The sequence below is a fragment of the Chiloscyllium punctatum genome, unplaced genomic scaffold (genome assembly GCF_047496795.1).
Source record: "Chiloscyllium punctatum isolate Juve2018m unplaced genomic scaffold, sChiPun1.3 scaffold_264, whole genome shotgun sequence".
In the NCBI taxonomy this organism is placed as follows: Eukaryota; Metazoa; Chordata; class Chondrichthyes; order Orectolobiformes; family Hemiscylliidae; genus Chiloscyllium; species Chiloscyllium punctatum.
In genome coordinates this window covers 80,715-102,030 of record NW_027309998.1, presented here as the reverse complement: position 1 = coordinate 102,030, position 21,316 = coordinate 80,715, and the positions used below count along the sequence as shown (strand labels likewise).

The following is a 21,316-nucleotide window of genomic DNA, read 5'->3' as shown; positions in this document are numbered from 1 at the left end:
TCAGTTCAGTTTTTTTGAAATGGTGCTTAAGTATATTGATGAGGCAGTGCAGATGATGTGGTTTACATGGACTTGAATAAGTCCTTAAACAAGATCCAACACGGAAGGCTGGTCCAAAAGGACTGGGTTCTAAGGCAAGTTGGCAAATTGGATGCAAAATTGGTGGATCGAATATTTTCACCACCGGGTGTACCACAGGGAACTGTGCAGGAACCATTGAACATTAATAACTCGGATGTGAAAGCAAAAGGTATCATTAGTCGGTTTGCAGATGACATGAAAGGGGAGGGTGTTGTTCACAGTGAGGAGGGTGGTCTCCGTCTGCTGTCCGATGTCGATCGGATGATAATCTAAGCAGAGTTTAGTTCTGATTGAAGTGAGGTAATACTCTGTGGGAGGTACGATAAGAGAAGTACAGACATAATAAACGGTAGGTCCTTGCGGAGAACTGAGGAATACAGGGACCTTGGTGGACAAGTCCATAGATCCCTGAAGGTGTCAGCACAGGGAGACAGGGTGGGAAAGGCACCTCAACTGGGAGTGGGAGAGGGACCCATATCCTGGTGGGGTGAATTGCGAGAGATGCTTGAGAGGATATAACCTGGTCTGGCAGGGTGTTGGACCTTAAATAAACGTAAGGCCAGAAAGAAGATTGAGGCTGGTATACGAGTTAAAGACAGCAATTTCAGCAGACAAGGCAGGCAAGAACATAGCAGGGAATGGGGGAAAACTGATGAGTAAACTGCATTTATTTCAATGCAAGGGGCCAGACAGCTAAGGAAGATGAACTCAGGGCATGGATTGGAACATGGGACTGGGATATTATAGTTATTACAGAAACACAGCTGAGGGAGGGGCAGGACTGGCAGTTCATTGTTTCAAGGTAGAGATGCTACAGGAAGGGGAGGCAAGAGAGGACGTGTGGTAGTGGGTTCTGATTGCATGATTCATCACAGCAGTACTTAGGGAGGATATTCCTGTGGGATCACCCAGTGAAACTGTGTTCGGGGAACAGAGAAATAAGAATGGGTCATCACTTTGATAAGATCGGACTGCTGACCCCGAAAATCTGTGGCAGACTGAGGAACAAATATGTCGGGATATCTTAAATAACAAGCATAATAATAGGGCTGTTATGGTTGGGGTTTTGCAACTTTCCAAACCGAGACTGGGACTGCCAGTGTTCAGTGTTTGCAAGGGAGGAATTTGGTAATTGTGTTCCAGAAAACTCCCAATCAATATGTAAATGGACTGAAAAGAGAAAGGGGCAAAACCTGACCTCCACTTGGGAATTAAGGTAGGGAAAGGGACTGAGATGTGAGTGGGAAAGCATTTTGCCAAAGTGACCACAGTTCTTGTAGTTTGAAAATAGCTTTGGATAAGGACAGGCCTGGTCCACAAGTGCAAGTTATAAAATGGAGCCTGACCAAACTTGATCGATTTCGCCAGGAACTTACAAAATGTGATTTGGGAACGGAATTATTTACAGGGAAAGTGAAGTTTGGCAAGTGAGAATATTTTGAAAGTGAGATAAATTAAGTGATCAGCGCCAGCATTTTCCTGTTTGTGTGCAGGTCAATGCTGACAGCATTCGGAAACACTGGCTGTCTATTGAGGGTCTGGTCAAGGAAAAGGGGGGACATGTCAGGTATAGCCAGCTGGATCAAGGGAATCCCTGAGGATATACAGGGACTTTAGGAATACACTTTGAGTAGAAAACAGGAATGGAGAAAGGCTAAATGAAATAGCCTCAGCAGAGAAGGAAAGGGGAATCCAAAAGTGATTGTATCAGTATATTAAGAGTGTATAAGTAACTCAGGACAAAATAGTGTCCTTTCGTGATCAATGAGGCCATCGATGTGTGGAACTGCAGGATATTTGCTAAGATCCTAAACAATTTTTTCACTTCAGAAATTACTGTGGAGAAAGACTGGGGAACTCGGGGACAAGAGTAAAACATTAGACCACAATTGGAGTACTCTGCAATTCCAGTCTCTCTGCTACAGGAAGGATGTTGTGAAACTTGAAAGGGCTCAGAAAAAATTAACAAGATATTGCCCGGGTTGTTGGTGAATAAGCTGGGGTTACTGTCACTGGAGAATCGGAGACTGAGGGATGATCTTACAGAGGTCCTGATATGAACATCAGCGGTATGGATAGGGTAAGCATTCAAGGCCTTTTCCCAGAAGTTGGGGAGTCCAAAACTAGAGGGCATAAGTTTAAGGTTAGAGGTGAATGGTTTACAGAGGGACTGAAGGGACAGCTTCTTCACACACATGGTGATGGGTGTATGGAATGAACTGAGAGAGAAAATAATGGAGACTGATACAATTACAACATTTAAAAGGTATCTGGATGGGCATCTGAATAGTAAGGGTATAGACGTATATGGGCCAAATGCTGGAAAAGGGAATGGATTTAGTTAGATCTTCTGGTAAGCCTGGACGAGTTGGGGACCAAAGGGGTCTGTTTCTATGCTGTAGATCTCTATGACTTGAAAAGAGTGCATGTTATAGAAGAGGTGGTGCTGGAGGTTTTAAAACACAAAGGTATGGCAATTTCCAGAACCTGATTAAGTGTATCACAGGACACTGTGGGATGCTGGGGTAGAAATTGTGGAGCCCCCTAGCAAAGGTATGTGTACTACTGACAGCCACGTGTGATGGGCTGGCAGACTGGAGGGTGGCATCATGGACAGTGAAGGAGGTTTTCTGAGATTACAAAGGGATCTTGATGAAGGGAGTGAATGGGCTGAAAAACTAGAGATGGAATTCAATCTGAATAAATACGAAGGAATGCATTTTGTAAAACAAACAAGGGTAGAGCTTATACAATTAATGTTAGGGCCTCGATTCATGTTTTAGAGCAGAGGGACCTTTGGGTTCAAGTACATAATCCTTGAAGTTTGCATCACAGGATGGATAAAACAGTGCTTTGCATGCCTGACTATTGCTCAGTCCATTGAGTGGAGGATTTGGGACGTCATGTTGAGATTGTACAGACATTTCCGAGGCCTGTCCTGCAATACTCTGTCCAGTTCTGGTCGCCCAGTTAACAGGGAGGATAATAATAAGCTGCAGGGGGTTCAGAAGAGATTTACCAGGAGATTGCTGGGTATGGAAGGCTTGAGTTCAGAAAAATGGCTGGATAGGCTGTGTCTTTTTTCACTGGAGCCTGGAGGTTGAGACATGATGCTATAAAGGTTTATGAAATAAAATGAGGTATATAGATCAATTTAATGGTAGTTGCCTTTTCCTCAGGATGGGGGAGTCTCAAGAGGAGGGGGCACATTTTTAAGGTTAGAGGAGAGAGATGTTCAAAAAAAGATATGGGGCAATTTGCTACACAGAGGGTGGTTTGAGTGTGGAATGAACATCCTGAGAAAGGGGTTGATGTGGGTACAATGACAACATTTAAAAGATATTTGAATAAACAGGTGAATAGGGAAGTGTTGGAGTGATACGGGCCAGCAACAGGCAGCTGGGAAGAGTTTAGTTTTAGATTATGGTGGGTATCAACTGAAGGGTCAGTTTCCATGTTGTATGACTCTATGACAAGAATATGGTTTGATTCCATTATTGAAGAAAGGATCAGGGCTGGGTCCACTGATGTGCATCATCTACATAAACGATTTGGTTGAAAATATAGGAATGATTGTGTGAAAGTTTGTTGATGATCAAATGAATGGTGTAGTGGGCAGTAAATACGGTTATCAAAGGGGATACTGACCAACTGGGCCAGTGGACCAAGGAAGGAAAGATGGAGTTTAATTCAGGATTTTGTTAAGACAAACCAGGGAGGACGAACACAGTTAATGGAAGGGCTCTGGCCAGGGTTTTTGAACAGAGATAGAGAGACCAGGGAGTGCAAGTTACATTGTTCCTCGGAAATGGCATCACAGGTGGACAGGGTGGGGAAAGCGACATTTGACACATTTGCCGACATTGGCCAGCACTTTGTTACATACATTGGAGATATTTGTAACATTGTCCTAAATATTTCCCTTGGGCAGAGGAGGCCACGGGGTGACCCTAAGAATGTTGAATAACCAAGGGTAGGTGAGTCCAAAACTAGAGAGTATAAACGGGAGGTGAGAGTGCAAGGATTTAAAGAGGGAGCTGAGGGGGAACATTATCCACAGAGGATGGTGCAGAGACGGAACAGACTGCCTCAGGCACATGGGAGAAACAAGAACAATTGTACAGCATGGAAAAGACATCTGGGCAGGTACATGGAGAGGAGAAGGTTTGAAGAGATAAGGGCCAAAGGCAGGCAAATGAGACTCATTCAGTTTAGGTAACATGGGCAGCATTGAGGAGTTGGACCACAGGTTCTGTTTCCGTGCTGTATTACTCTGTATCCAGCTAAAGAGGATTAGTGTAACAAAATAAGGCATGTTGTAGACACTGAAGCAAGTTACAGTGATGGGTATGGTAGTCTGGAATGCAGTACATTTCAAATATGTGGAGGGACTATCGGGAAGAGAGGAGGATCCAGGGACAGGGACTATTGTAGGAGTTAAAAATGACTGAAGACACTTGTGCACAAGCCATGCCACAGATACAGTGTTGCAGAGTAGTGAGTCTTAGTACAGTGTTGGAGGGAGAACACAGAACAGAAAGATCCCAGGCAGCATTCCCAACCTCTTGTCGGAGGCCTACTCTCCCCTCAGTTGTACTGATGCTCACTCAGACAGCACAGGACTGGATTGATAACTATGAACTCCGGATGCTGTCTCAGTGCAACATAAGTTAAAGTAGACATGGTGATTGAGCATGGGGTGTGTCTATACTGTGCTCCCCATCCAGCACTGTATCTATATCATGTCTTGTTAGCGATGTTTGGAGCCCTCTCATTGCTCTCTGCTCTGTGCACTGGGAGTGATCTTACCTCACGGCAGGAGTTATTGAAGGCTCCAGATCTCCCTTCCCTTTGAAGATGGTTGGTCAGCCAGAGAGACAATGAGGTGATGGATGAGACACACAGCAGTTGGGAAGTCTATTGAGTCAGCAACTTCCTGACTACCTACAGGAGACATAGCGGTAGACAGAATGGGAAATTAGACTGATGCAGTGAGGGTTACACAAGGAGAATGGAAATGAGCCCCACAGATATCTGGAAAATCCCAAACTCCATCCTTGGCCTGTGCTGTTGCGTCTCTCTGGAGTGGAGAATTCTGTTAGCTCAGGATGTAGAGTAGCTGCAAGAGCGGGAGGCACTGACAGAGGCAGCAATTAGACCCAGACAGTGAGGGATACCACATGGAGAGAGACTGAGTGATATCACCAGAGTGCTGGAAGACTTCAGGATCACACAATCATGTTGGAAGAATGGGTTTGGCTTCACGTATCAGTGCTCAGGGATGAGCAACCAGTGAGCAGGTGAAGTGATGGCCTAGTAACATTATTGTTAGGGCATTTATCCAAAACCTCAGCTAATGTTCAGTGGAGACAGTTTTGAATCCCATCATAAGATATGGTGGAATTTAAAAATCAATAATTTTAAAAATAGCAATGAACAATCGATAAACAAATATGAAACCATTGCTGATGTACAAAAATCACAATCCCTGAGATTAGATTCCCTACAGTGTGGAAACAGGCCTTTCGACCCAACTAGTCCACACCATCCCTCCAAAGAGTAACCCACTCAGACCCATCACCCTCGACCTAATACACCTAACACTGTGGGCAATGTAGCATGGCCAATTCGCCGACCTGCGCGTCTTTGGAATGTGGGAGGAAACCCGAGCATCCGGGGGCAATTCACGCAGACACAGGGAGAAGGTGCAAACTCCACACAGTCGCCCATTGCTGGAATCGAACCGGGGACCCTGCTGTTGTGAGGCAGGAGTGCTAATCACTGAGCCACCGAGCCGCCCACTTGCCCTTTCGACAACGAGACCTGATCATCCTCACGTGGTCTGCACGACATCCCCACAGCAAAGTGTTTGCCTCTCAATTGCCCACCAAAATGGCCGAGCAAGCTACTCAGCTCATGGGCAGATAGGGCTGGGCAATAAAGGCTGGTCTGCCAGAGACACCCACATCCCATACCTGATTTATGAAAAAATCCAATAGGATGGTCCCACTGGAACCATGCTGGGACCAGTGTCCTGGCCAATCATGTCAGTAGGTTTATGGACAGGGCTTTAAACTGACAGAGAGGATGTAGGGACAGGGTTCAGGTGAAAGGAGCTTTCCAAATCCAGAGAGAAAAGGTGAAGTATGGGAGCAACATGAGAATGTGTCTGAAGGCAATCAGAAAGGAACACGATGGGACAGAGTTTAACTAAAACTGTACATCGGTGAATAGATTTGTGACAGGAAATTGTGGGAAAGAGTAAATTATGATTTTTTTTGAATGGACGAAGTCTTATCAATGAGGTAGATGGATGTCTGACACTGGGATAAAAAAGATTTAGACACCAGAGAGACGTGTTTACAGGGTGAACAAAAGTTGGACATAACTATTCAATGGATCACAACCTTGCAGAAACTCAGGCAAAATGGGTAACAAAAACAATAATGGGTAAAAAAGGCATCACAGAAAAAGCATTTGGCCTCAGATCATGAAGTAGAGTCAGTCTGAATGTAAATCCTGGCTACTACTTGCCAAGGTCACAAGCAGCAGAACAGTTTTAGCCACCGAACAGCATTCCGTTGCTCATCACTGCATTAACCAGAAACTCATTGGAATTTTTTAACAAACACATTGTGATAATTTTGGGAAACTTCAATATTCACATAATCTGGGACAGTCACACTGACAACAATGACATTGGAAGAGTTCAGAGATTTTTTTTTCCAGTGTTTCTTTGAATAACAAATTGTGCAACTGCCGAGGGAGGTAACTATCTCAGAGCGACCGTTGTGTGATGAAACTTAGTGAATGAGTAATGTCACCTGGAGAGATCCTCATGGAAATTGTGAAGAAGTGCAGTTTAAAGAAATATAAAGTTTTAAAGTGAATCACAGAAAGGACAAGCTACAACTAGAAACAAAAATAGCCAATGACATGAGTTTGAGAGGAGAACTGACTAAGGTAAACAGGCTAAACAGACTGAAATATGTGCCTCCAAATGAACAGTGGAAAACTTTTGAAGGAGCAATTTAAAACATCAACAAAAGGACATTCCATTGAAACGGACAAATCCTCAGCAAGAAATCCCCATCGGTCCCTCACTCAAGTAAAAAGGATCATATTAGATTATCGGGCTTGGAGGATCACCAAAAAGTACTTAAAATCCTGAAGTGGGAGAATGTTTTAGGAGTAAGTTTAAAAGGGATTGCAAAGGATCTGCTCGCAGGAGGAGGTCAGATGGAAGAGGGAATAATTGTCAAGGCTTTATGTCACAAAAGGAACTGGGAGAGCTGAAGGTGCTGGAGGTGGTGAGAGTGTTACAGAGAGGGGTCAGGGTCTGAACGGTGTTACAAAGCCAGGACGGATTGCTGCAGCTGGAGGGGTTTGCAGAGGTAGGAAGGGACATATGTATTTTTTATTTATTCATTCATGGGATGAGGGTGTCACTGATTGGACCAACATTCTTTGCCCCACTGCTAATTTCCCAGAGTATAGCACAGAGTCAGCCATATTGCTGTGGGTCTGGTCTGATGTGCAGGTCAGACCAGGTTAGAATGTCAGATGGTCTTCTCTAAAGGACGTTAGTGAACCAGATGAGTACTTCCTACTGGTCAACAATGATTTTATGGTGGCCTCATTAATGTCCTGTACAGCCACAACGTGACATCCCAACTTCTACTTTCAATGCTCTGCCCAAAGAAGATAACCATCCCAAACGCCTGCTTCAACAGCCTATCTACCTGTGACACCACTTACAAAGAACTGTCTACCTGCATCCCTGGGTCTCTGACTGACAACACTACCCAGGGCCCGAACATTAACTGTACAAGTCCCGCCCTGGTTTGTTTCACCAAAATGGAACACCTCACATTTATCTAATTAAACTCCATCTGCTATTCTTCAGCCCACTATCCCAGCAGTACTGTACATCCTGTTGTATCATAGATAACTTTCTTCACTGTCCACTTTCCCACCAATTCCAGTGTCACTCAAAAAACTCACTTAACACAAAACCAATGTTCCCATCCAAACCATTTATCCAAATGACAAACAACAGTGGGCCCACTCCACCGCTGGTCACAAGTCTCCAGTCAGAAAGGCAACATGTCTACCATCACCCTCTGTCTCCTACTATCAAGCCCAATTTTGTATCCAGTTGACTAGCTCCTCCCGAATACCATATCCTTTTACATTGATCTGAGCTTATTACCCAGTTTACCGTACAGAACATAGAACACAGAACAGTACAGCACAAGACCCATCGTCCATGGTGCCATGCCCAACTTTTACACGACTGTAAGTTCAAACTAATTTAGATAACCTTCATTTTGCCCATCCAGGAGTCTGTTAAAGTGTCCCGTTCCAATCACCCACTACTCTCTGTGTAAAGAACCTCCATCTGAGATCTCCCCTTACCCATCCTCCAATCACCTTACAATTATGCCCCCTTGTACCATGTTTGCCATGGGATAAAGAGGTCTCTCACTGCTCACTCTATCTTTGCCTCACACCATCTTGTTCACCTCTACCAAGTCATACCACACTCTTCTTCACTCCAATGAGAAAAGCCTTAGCTCCCTCAACCTTTCTTCATCAGACATGCTCTCCAGTCCAGGCAGAATCCTGGTAAATCTCCTCTTTACCCTCTCTAAAGCTTCCACATCCTTCCTGTAATGAAGGGATCAAAACTGAACACAATATTCTAATTGGGATCGAAACAGGGCTGTATAGAGCTGCAGCATAACCTCATGCCTTTAAAACTCAATCTCCCAGCTAATGAAAGCCAATACAACATATTCTTTCTTAACAACACTCTCAGCTTGGTGGCAAATTTGATGGATCTCTGGTCATGAAATCCAAGATCCATCTGTTCCTCCACACTATTCAGTATTCTGCCTTTACCCCTGTATTCTGCATTCAAGTCTCACCTTCCAGAATGCATCACTTCACACTTTTCCCGATTTGACTTCATCTGCCACTTCTCAGCCCAGCTCTACATCCTGTCAATGTCTCATTGCAACCTCAAGCAGACATCCACACTATTCACCACTCCACCAACCTTCGTGTCATTATCAAATCATTATCAAACTTTCTTACCCACTCTTCCACTCACACATCCAAGTCGTACATGAAATCACAAAGAGCAGAGAGTTTTTGACCTCTCCCTGCAGAAAACCACTGGTCACTGAGTTCCAGGCTGAATGCTTTCCATCTGTCATCACCCTCTGTCTTCTATGGGCCAGGAATTCTGTATCCAGACAGGCAGGTTTCCCTGTATCCCATGCTCTCTACTTTCTCAATGAGCCATAAATGTGTTTTGTCACATTCTCAAAGGATTCAATAAGATTTGTGAGGCATGACCTGTCCCTTACAAAATCATGATGACTTCCTCTAATCAAACTATGGTTTTCCAAGGAATCATAAATCCTGTATCTCAGAGTCATCTCCAATAATCTGCACATCACAGACAGAAGACTGACAGGTCTGTGATTCCCAGGATTACCTCTATTCCCTTTCTTGAACAACGCATGGCTGATTCACCTAACCTGCACATCTTTGGGCTGTGGGTGGAAACCGGCGCACCTGTCGGAAACTCACGCAGACATGGGGAGAATGTGCAAACTCCACACAGACAGTTGCATGGGGCTGGAATTGAAATCGCATCCCGAGTGCTGTGAGGCAGCAGTGCTAACCATTGAGCCAACGTGCTGTCCCATATAACTCTCTAGAGCTTCTGATCCTTGGTTCCTCAAACTTAAGTTCGCTTCCTTCTTCCTCTTGATGTTCGACATCCCTTGGAACCTTGTCAAATGCTTTGCTGAAGTTCATGTAGACAACGCTGACTGCTCTGCCTTCATCTATTGCTTGGTCAACTCATCAAAGAGTCAATCCGGTTTGTGAAACACGGTTTCCCACTCAGAAAGCCATGCTGACTATCTCTAATCAGCCCTTGCCTTTCCAAATATATGTAGCTCCTTTCTCTCAGAATCTCCTCCAACAACTTACCCAGCATTGGCTCACTGGGTTATGATTTCCTGGCTTTTCCCTGCAGACCTTAAGTGATGGTACAGCATTAGCCACCCTCCAGTCTTCCGGTAACTCATTGTGTCTGTTGATAATATAAATATCTCTGTTGGGCTCACTGCAATCTCTTCCCTAACTTCCAATGAATATTCAAGGATAGACCTAATGAGCTACTGAGGATTGATCTACCTTTATTTGTTTTAAGATTCCAGCACTTTTTCTTCTCTGTTGAGGATCTTTTTCGAGACATCACTATTTATTTCCCCAAGTTCCTGAGCTTCCCTGTCTTTCTCCACAGTAAATGCTAACAACACTATTTTGTCTAATATATCACGCACCTCCTGACAGTTAAGGTGCCCTATTCTCTACCAAGTTACTCTTTAGCCTTTAGTGAAACTTGTGTAAAGGTTTCTGAAAATTCAAATAAACCATATCCTCGGTACAGCCGCTCCTACACCCGTATCTATTCTGCCATTTATATTCACACCAATAAAAATAAAATCCAACAGGTTAAAAAACACATTCTCTTTTTATGAAAAGTGTTTCTAAGGGTCCAGTTATTGTTCACTGAGATATACTTTCAAACATGTTTCAGCTCACGACCTACTGTCAGGTTAACACGATTTGGTTTCAGACTGGCAGCAGAAAGGGTTATGGGAGTTCATGTTTATCAATCTGACAAAGGTAGCTTACAGGTTCAACAGGTAATAGATGTTTTGGAAATAAGGAGGGTCGTGGGGCCTGAAGGACATTATGGAGATAGGGAGTGATGTAGGGACTGTATGAGATTATGGACACAGAGAGTGCAGTGGTGACTGAAGGACATTATGGAGATAGGGAGTGATGTGGGGCCTGAAAGGGGCCAAAGAGATCTGCAGGGCTGTTGGGTCTGAAGGAGGTTGCACAGATCAGGAGGATCATGGGGATTGAAGGAGGTTACTCTGAACGGGAGGGTCGTTGGGTCAGAATGAGATTATGGAGATAGGGAGGGTCGTGGGGCCTTTTGGAGGTTATGGAGTTAGGGAGGTTTGTGGGGAATGATTCAGGTTACATAGATAGGAAGAGTCGTGGGGACTGAAGGAGTTTATGGAGATAGGGAGGGCTGTGGGGACTGAAGGAGGTTATATAGATAGTAAGTTTATAGAGAAGCACAGGAAAGAAGACCAGGTATCGGCCATTTGACCAGAGTGGGTCCCACCATTCAATATGATCACGACTGATCATTTAACCCAGTACTGTATTCCTGCTTTCACACCTTACTCTGATATTATAGTGACTACTGGCATTTAGTGATACAGTGGGCTGTAGTAACTGGGACGGGGGGTGTGTGGGGGGGGGGGTGTCTTACAGAGATAGGGAGGGTTGTGGAAGCTGGGACAGGTGACATATACAGGGCGGGTTTTAGGAATGGGAGGACTTTACAGGGATTTGGAGGAATGCAGGGATGGGACGTGATAACAATCACAGGGAGGATTTGGGAGTTTGATCTGAGACGGGTACAGCTGAGAACAGAAGTGAGTCAAACATTCAGGACAGGTAGGGACAAGGTAGGACTAATAAATCAAGCTGCATTTATTTCAATGCAAGGGGCCTAACAGGGAAGGCAGATTAACTCAGGGCATGGTTAGGCACATGGGACTGGGATCTCATAGCAATTACAAAAACATGGCTCAGGGATGGGCAGAACTGGCAGCTTAATGTTCCACGTTACAAATGCTACAGGAAGGATAGAAAGGGAGGCAAGAGAGGAGGGGAGTGGCATTTTTGATAAGGGATAGCATTACAGCTGTGTTGAGGAAGGATATTCCCAGAAATACAACCAGGGAAGTTATTTGGGTGGAACTGAGAAATAAGAAAGGGATGATCAGTTTATTAGGATTGGATTACAGACCCCCCAAAAGTCAAAAGGAAATTGTCAAACAAAATTGTAAGGAGATCTCAGCTATCTGTAAGAATAATAGGGTAGGTACGGTTGGGGTATTTCACTTTCCAAACATCGACTGGGACTGCCATAGTGTTAAAGGTTTAGATGAAGAGGAATTTCTTAAGTGTGTACAAAACAATTTTCTGATTCAGTTTGTGGATGCACCGACTAGAGAAGGTGCAAAACTTGACCTACTCTTGGGAAATAAGGCAGGGCAGGTGACTGAGGTGTCAGTGGGGGAGCACTTTGGGGACAGCGACCATAATTCTATTTGTTTTAAAATCATGATGGAAAAGGATAGACCAGATCTAAAAGTTGATGTTCTAAATTGGAGAAAGGCCAATTTTGACGGTATTAGGCAAGGTCTTTTGAAAGCTGATTGGAGGCAGATGTTCGCAGCGAAAGGGACAGCTGAAAAATGAGAAGCCTTCAGAAATGAGATAATGAGAATCCAGAGAACGTATATTCCTGTCAGGATGAAAGGGAAGGCTGGTAAATATTGCGAATTCTGGATGACTAAAGAAATTGATTGTTTGGTTCAGAAAAAGCAGGAAGCATATGTCAGGTATAGACAGGATAGATCGAGTGAATCCTTAGAAGAGTATAAAGGAAGTAGGAATATACTTAAGAGGGAAATCAGGAGGGCAAAAAGGGGACATGAGATAGGTCTGACAAATAGAATTAAGAAGAATGCAAAGGGATTTTACAAATATATTAAGGATAAAAGGGTAACTAGGGAGAGAATAGGGCCCCACAAAGATCAGTAAGGCGGCCTTTGTGTGGAGCCGCAGAAAATGGGGGATATACTAAATGAATATTTTGCATCAGTATTTACTGTGGAAATGCATATGGAAGATATAGACTGTAGGGAAATCGATGGTGACATCTTGCAAAACATCCAGGTATACAGAGAAGGAAGTGCTGGATGTCTTGAAATGGTAAAAGGTGAATAAACCCCCAGGAACTGATCAAGTGTACCCGAGAACTCTGTAGGAAGCTAGAGAACTCATTACTGGGCCTCTTGCTGAGAAATTTGTATCATCAATAATCACAGGTGAGGTGCCAGAAGACTGGGGGTTGGCAAACGTGGTGCCACTGTTTAAGAAGGGTGATAAGGTCAAGCCAGGGAATGATAGAGCGGTGAGCCTGAACTCAGTGGGGGGCAAGTTGTTGGAGGGAATCCTGAGGGACAAAATGCATATGTATTTGGAAAGGCAAGGACTGATTAGGAATAGTCGACATGGCTTTGTGCGTGGGAAATCATGTCTCATAAACTTGATTGAGTTTTTTGAAGAAGTAACAAAGAATATTGAGGAGAGCAGATGATAGATGTGATCTATATGGACTTCAGTGAGGCATTCGACAAGGTTCCCCATGGGAGACTGATTAGCAAGGTTAGAACTCATGGAATACAGGGAAAAGTAGCCATTTGGATACAGAACTGGCTCAAAGGTAGAAGACAGAGAGTGGTGGTGGAGGGTTGTTTTTCAGACTGGAGGCCTGTGACCAGTGGAGTGCCACAAGAATCAGTGCTGGGCCCTCTACTTTTTTCATTTACATTAATGATTTGGATGCGAGCATAAGAGGTACAGTTAGTAAGTTTACAGATGACACCAAAATTGGAGGTGTAGTGGACAGTGAAGAGGGTGACAACAAGATCTGGACCAGATGGGCCAATGTGCTAACTGGCAGATGGAGTTTATTTGAGATAAATGCGATGTGTGGCATTTTGGGAAAGCAAGTCTTAGCAGGACTTTACCACGTAATGGTAAGGTCCTAGGGAGTATTGCTGACCAAAGAGACCTTGGAATGCAAGTCCATAGCTCCTTGAAAGTAGAGTCACAGGTAGATAGGATAGTGAAGGCGGCATTTGGTATGCTTTCCTTTATTGGTAGGAGTATTAAGTACAGGAGATGGGAGGTCATGTTGTGGCTGTACAGTACATTGGTTTGGCCACTGTTGGAATATTGTATGCAATTCTGGTCTCCTTCCTATCGGAAAGATGTTGTAAAACTTGAAAGGGTTCAGAAAAGATTTACAAGGATGTTGCCAGGGTTGGAGGTTTTGAGCTACAGGGAGAGGCTGAACAGGCTGGGGTGGTTTTCCCTGGAGCGTCGGAGGCTGAGGGGTGACCTTACAAAGGTTTACAAAATTATGAGGGGCATGGATAGGATAGGATAAATAGACAAAGTCTTTTCTCTTGTGTCAGGGAGTCCAGAACTAGAGGGCATAGGTTTAGGGTGAGAGGGGAAAGATATAAAAGAGACCTAAGGAGCAACTTTTTCACGCAGAGGGTGGTACGTGTATGGAACGAGCTGCCAGAGGATGTGGTGGAGGATGGTACAATTGCAACATTTAAGAGGCATTTGGATGGGTGTATGAATGGGAAGGGTTTGGAGGAATATGGGCCGGGTGCTGGCAGGTGGGACGAGATTGGGTTGGGATATCTGGTCGGCATGGACGGGTTGGACCGTAGGGTCTGTTTCTGTGCTGTACATCTCTACGACTCTATCGCTCATAGAGGTTATAAAAATAAACTGTGTGGTCGCGTCTGGAAGAGACGAAAGCTATAAAGGTTTGTAGTTACCGAAGGAAATTACATCAATCGGGACCAGCAGAGTTTACAGAGACTGAGTGCATTTTAGAGACAGGAAGAGTTCATAGTCATCATTAGAAATGCAGAAACTAATTTATGAGAGAAGCAGGGTCACTCTGCTTTGTGCCCAGAGACAAGGAGGAGTCTAACAGCTGGAGGAGGTTACTAAGGTACAGAGCTTTTTTGTTGTTGTGACGGGAAGGTCACAGAGATCATGAAGGTAGTAGGAGTTCAAAAAAGTCACAAAGACAGGGAGGTGTTTCAGGTCTGGAAAGGACTACACTGACCAGGATGGCTTAAGGAACTGAAGAGTTGTTTTTCTTCAGTTAAGGAGAGATGTGACAGAACCCGGGATTAAAGGCAAAGGCAGAAACTTGGAGAGTTTTACTGATATGAGGAGCTTACAGGGATAAGCAGGATTGTAGGGGCTGATAGAGATAGGGGAAGTGGTATCGATGAAACAGAAAATGGAGAAACTGACAGACATAGGGAGGGTTCTGTGGAACAGATGAATTTATAGACAAGATGGTGATAATGAAGCCTGAGAATTTTCTCATGTTCCTTGCCCAGCATTGTTCCAACATCATCCCCTCAGTATCTGAATTAAAGTCCACTAACTCCACCCTGTGCTGTTTACTGTGAGTGATCTTACCGGCTGCAGGATTTACTGAAGGCTCCAGATCTCACTCTCCATCTCTCTCTGGCTGAACAACTGTCTTCAATGTGGTGATGGACGAGACAGGAATTGGGAATTCTGCTGAGTCAGGGACATCAGGAATACCTACAGGAGACAGAGAAGTGGACAGAATGGGAAATTAGACTAATGCAATGAAGGTTACACATGGAGAATGGCACTGAGTCCCACAGAGATCTGGAAATTCCCAGTCTCCATGCATGGCCTGTGCAGTTGCTTCCCTCTGGAGTGGAGAATGCTGTTGGCTCAGGATCTGGAGTAGCTGCAAGAGTGAGAGACACTGACAGAGGCAGCAATTAGACCCACACAGTGTGAGATACCACATGGAGAGAGACAGTGATATCAGCAGAGTGCAGGAATGTATCAGGATCATACAATGGTATCATCAGAAGTGGTCCTGACCAGTGAGCACTACTACCAGTACTCAGGGAGGACTGAGCTATTTTATTGGGATAGGCTCCTCTGTTACGAGATTATGCAGTGTGCTATAAATGGACACAGATGAGGAGGGGGACAGGGTCTGAGGTGAATGGAAATTCCCAAGTCCAAAGAGAAAGGTTGAAATATTGGAACACCGTGGAGATGTGAATGAAGACCAAAAGAAACAGTCAGGGACTGAGTTTATTTAAAATACGACATTGTCAAACAGATTTGTGACAGGAAATTATTGGTTAAAATAAAGTAAATGCCAGTTCCGCCCCTCACAATTCCTTATACACCACAAGTGGCATCACTTCCGCCCCTCACATCATCGCTGATGTCACACACTCAGTGACTTCCACGCCCACCCACTGCCGTGTTTGCCACCACTTCCGCCCCAACCAACACCACTCATCTGCATTCTGCTGACACCACCCCCAAGTCCCACCGTCACAATCCCTGCCCCCAGAACCCTGAGGGGAACCCCACCCCTACTCATGACTCCATCTCCATTCCCCCTAACACCACACCCACTCCAGTTACAGGCTCCGTCGCCTCCCCCAGCTCCACACCTACGCCTGGTCCCAGCTCGCAGTCCTGCCGAGTTTTCACCATTCCCCCTGACCTCCCCCTCACTGAGGACGAATGATCAGTCCTCAGCAAAGGCCTCACCTCTATCCCCCTCCGTCCACACATGAATGAATTTAATACACTCCGTGACATCGAACGCTTCTTCCACCACCTCCGCCTCAGAGCTTACTTTTACAATGAAGACTCCCGCCTATTTTCTGAGGGCCCCTTTGCTGCCCTCCAATACACTCTATTCACCTGGACACCCCGCGCTGGCCTATTACCTGCCTTCGATTTCTTCATTTCCAACTTCCACCGAGACATTAACCGCCTCAACCTATCAACCCCCTCCCCCACTCCAACCTCTCACCCTCACAATGTGCAGCCCTCCACTTCCTCTGCTCCAATACCGACCTCACCATCAAACCAGCAGGGGGTGCTGTGCTAGTCTGGTGCACTGACCTCCATACTGCTGAAGCCATGATGTCAACTTGAAGACACCTCCTCTGAACACCCCCTCTACCATGACCCACCTCTAATCACCAAACCGTCATCTCCCAGAGCATAAAGAACCTCATCACCTCAGGAGGAGATCTCCCAGCCACAGCTTCCAAACTCATTGTCCGGGATCCCCCACTGCCCGGTTCTACCTCCTTCCCAAGATCCACAAGCCAGGCCACCCTGGCCGACCCATTCTCTCAGCATTCTCCTACCCCACCGAACTCATGTCTGCCTACCTCAACATTGTCCTATCCCAAAATCCAAGAACTACCCACATTCGTTCGAGACACCACTCACAACCTCCACTCCTCCAAGACTTCCGTTTCCCCAGCCCCCAATGCCTCATCTTCACAATGGATATCCAATCCCTCTACATCTCCATCCACCATAACCAGGACCTCCAAGCCACAACAGTACCCTTCCACCGACACTCTCATTCGTTTAGCTGAACTTGTCCTCACCCTTAACAATTTTTCCTTCAAATCCTCCCACTTCCTCCAGACCAAAGGGGTAGCCATGGGCACCGTAAGTGTCCCAGCTATACCTGTCTCTTTGTTGGCTATGTAGAACAGACCATCTTCTGTAGTTACACCAGGACCACTCCCCACGTCTTCCTCTGCAACATTGATGACTGCATTGGCACCACCTCGTGCTCCCTCGAGGAGTTTGAACAATTCATCAACTTCACAAACACTTTCCACCCTGACCTTAAATTTACCTGGACCATCTCTGATATTTCCCTCCCCTTCCTGGACCTCTCCATCCCCATTAATGACAATTGACTTGATACTGACATTTTTTACAAACCTACTGACTCCCACAGGTACCGAGATTACATATCTTCCCACCCTACCGCCTACAAAATTCCTAACCACTATTCCCAAATCCTCTGCCGTACCTGCTCCCAGGAGGGCGAGTTCCACCACAGAACACACCAGATGGCCTCCTTCTTTAGAGATCGGAATTTCCCTTCCCACATGGTAAAAGATGCCCTCCAAAGCATCTCGTCCACATCCCGCAATTCTGCCTTCAAACCCCACCCCTCCAACCGAAACAAGGACAGAACGCCCCTGGTGCTCACCTTCCACCCTACCAACCTTTGCATAAACCAAATTATCCGCCGCCATTTCCACCACCTCCAAAAAGACCCCACTACCAGGGATATATTTCCCTCCCCACCCCTCTCCACTTTCCGCAAAGACCATTCCCTGCATGACTGCCTGGTCAGTTCCATGCCCCCCAACAACCCACCCTCCCTTTCTGGCACCTTCCCCTGCCACTGCAGGAATTGCAAAACCTGCGCCCACACCTCTCCCCTCACGACCATCCAAGGCCCCAAAGGAGCCTTCCACATCCAAAGTTTTACCTGCACATCCACCAATATCATTTATTGTATCCGTTGCTCCAGATGCGGTCCCCTCTACATTGGGGTGACTGGACGCTTCCTAGCAGAGCACTTTAGGGAATATCTCTGGTACACCCGCACCAATCAACCCCACCGCCCTGTGACCCAACATTTCAACTCCCCCTTCCACTCTGCCAAGGACATGCAGGTCCTGGGCTTCCTCCACCCCCACATCCTCACCACCCGACGCCTGGAGGAAGAACGCCTCACCTTCCGCCTCAGAACACTTCAACCCCAGGGCATCAATGTGGACTTCACCAGTTTCCTTATTTCCCCTTCCCCCATCTCACCCCACCTCCAGCCTTCCAGCTCAGCACCGCCCTCATGACCTGTCCTAACGGCCTATCTCCCTTCCCACCTATCCATTCCACCCTCGGCTCTGACCTATCACCCCCATCCCAACCCCCATTCACCTATTGTACTCTTTGCTACCTTCCCCCATCCTCCTCTCTGACCTATCACCCCCATCCCCACCCCATTCACCTATTGGACTCTATGCTACTTTCTCCCCATCCCCCTCTCATTTATCTCCCCACTCTGCAGGCTCATGGCCTCTGTTCCTGATGAAGGGCTTTTGTCCGAAACACCGATTTTCCTGCTCCTCGGATGCTGCCTGACCTGCTGTGCTTTTCCATCACCACTCTAATCTAGACTCTGGTTTCCAGCATCTGCAGTCCTTGTTTTTACATTATTGAAGGAGGAGACTACCGAGATAAGGCATGTTGGAGACACTGAACCAAGTTACAGGGATAGGGATGGTAGTCTGGAATGCAGTACATTTAAAATATGTGGAGGGACGATCGGAAAGGGGAGAGGTTACAGCGATAGGATCTGTTATAGGAATTAAAAATTATTGAAGACACTGGACCACAAGACATGCCATAGATACACTGTTGCAGAGTAGTGAGTTTTAATATAACAGAACTTACATTGGGGTGGGGATTGAGCCTGGGGTGTGTGTGTGTACTGTACTCCCCTCCAGCACTGTATCTATGTCATGTTGTGTTCACAGATGTTTGGAGCCGTCTCATTGTTCTTTGCTCTGTGCACTGTGGGTGACCTTACCTCACTACAGAATTTATTGAAGGCTCCAGATCTCCTTTCCCTTTGTCTCTCTCTGGCAGACCAACTGTGTTCAATGAGGTGATGGACGACCCACCCAGCAGCTGGGAAGGCTATTGAGTCAGGACTTTCCTGAATACCCACAGGAGACAGAGAAATAGACAGAATGGGAAATTAAACAGATGCAGTGAGGGTTACACATGGAGAATGGCACTGAGTTCCACAGAGATCTGGAAAATGGAGCGAAATTAAGTAATAGTCCCAGATTGCTGGAAGATGTCAGGATCACACAATTGTGTTGGAAGAATGGGTTTAGCTTCATGATGCCCTGGTATCAGTGCTCAGGGATGAGCACCCAGTGAGCAGGTGAAGTAATGGCCTCGTGGTATTATTGTGAGTGAATGCATCCAAAACCTCAGCTAATGTTCAGGGGAGGCAGGATTGAATCCCACCATCTGAAAAGGAGACAAGTGAAATCAATAATTTTAAAAATAATAATTAACAGTCCACAAATATATATGAAACCATTACTGATGTACGACAAATCCAAACCCTTGTCCTTTTGAGAAGGACATCTGCCCATCCTCACGTGGTCTGCACGACATCCCCACAGCAAAGGGTTTGCCTCTCAATTACCCTCTGAAATGGCCGAGCAAGTTACTCAGTTCAAGGGCTTCTGGGACTGGGCAAGAAAGGCTGGTCAGTCAGAGACTCACACTTCCCATACCTGATTTAAAAAAAAATCTATGAGGATGGTCCCCCTGGAACTGTGCTGGGACCAGTGTCCTGGCCAATCATGTCGGTAGGTTTATGGACAGGGCATTAAACTGACAGAGAGGATGCAGGTGAAAGGAGCTTTCCTAATCCAAAGGGAAAAGGTGAAGCAATGGAACAGCATGGGAATGTGGCTGAAAACAAGCAGAAAGGAACAGGATGGGACAGAGTTTAACTAAAATTGTACATCAGAAAATAGACTTGTGACAGAAAATTGTGGAAGAGAGTATATTATGTTTTTTTTTGAACGGACAACGTTGCTGCAATAAGGTCGATGGATTTGTGATAAAGAGATAAAAGAGATTTAGACACCAGGGAGACATGGATACAGGGTGAACAAAAATATTCAGTGGTTCGTAATCTTGTGCAAACTCAGGCAAAATGGGCAACACTAACAATAATGTATAACAAAGGCATTACAGAGAAAGCATTTGTCCTCAGATCATGAAGTAGAGTCAGTCTGAATGTACATTCTGGCTACTCCTTGCCAAGGACATAAGCAGCAGAACAGTTTTAGCCACCAAACAGCATTTCATTGCTCATCACTGCATTAAACAGGAACTCATTGGAATTTTTTAACAAAGGCATTGTGATAATTTTGGAAATCTTCAATATTTGTATAATCTGGGACAATCACACGGTCAACATTGATATTGGAAGAGGAGTTCGGTTAATTTTTTTTCAGTGTTTCTTTGAAAAACACATTGTGCAACTGTTAAGGGACATAACTATCGCAGAGCGACCGTGTAATGAAACTTAGTGAATGAGTAATGTCACCTGGAGAGATCCTCTGGGAAATTGTGATAAAGTGCAGTTTAAAGAAATATAAAGTTTTAAAGTGACTCACAGAAAGGACAAGCTACAACTAAAAACAAAAATAGCCAATGACATGAGTTGGAGAGGAGAACTGACCAAGGTAAACAGGCTAAACAGACTGAAGTATGTGCCTGTAAATGAACAGTGGAAAACATTTGAAGGGACAGTGCAAAATACTCAACAAAAGGACATTCCATTGAAACAGTAAAAACCTCAGCAAGAAATTCCCACTGATCCCTCACTCAGGACAAAAGGGATCATACGAGATTATGAGGCTGAGAAGATCACCAAAAAGTACTTAAAATCCTGAAGTGAGAGTGTGCTTTAGGAGTAAATGTTAATGGATTGCAATGGGTCTGCTCGCAGGAGGGGGGCTGGGGGAAGGGGAACCACGGTCAGGGTTCATTGACACGATAGGAACAGGGAGAGGTGAAGGTGCTGGAGGTG

At 45.4% G+C, this 21,316-nt stretch overlaps 1 long non-coding RNA gene across 1 annotated transcript in view; it reads right to left on the bottom strand.

The window, feature by feature from the left end:
• Window positions 1-5,026, bottom strand: part of LOC140472195 (uncharacterized) — a 28,277-nt gene extending 23,251 nt beyond the window's left edge. Inside the window, exon 1 of the long non-coding RNA XR_011957464.1 lies at window positions 4,891-5,026. This is a non-coding gene — a long non-coding RNA (uncharacterized lncRNA). The remainder of the gene's footprint in view (window positions 1-4,890) is intronic.
• Between the last annotated feature and the right edge of the window lie 16,290 nt (window positions 5,027-21,316).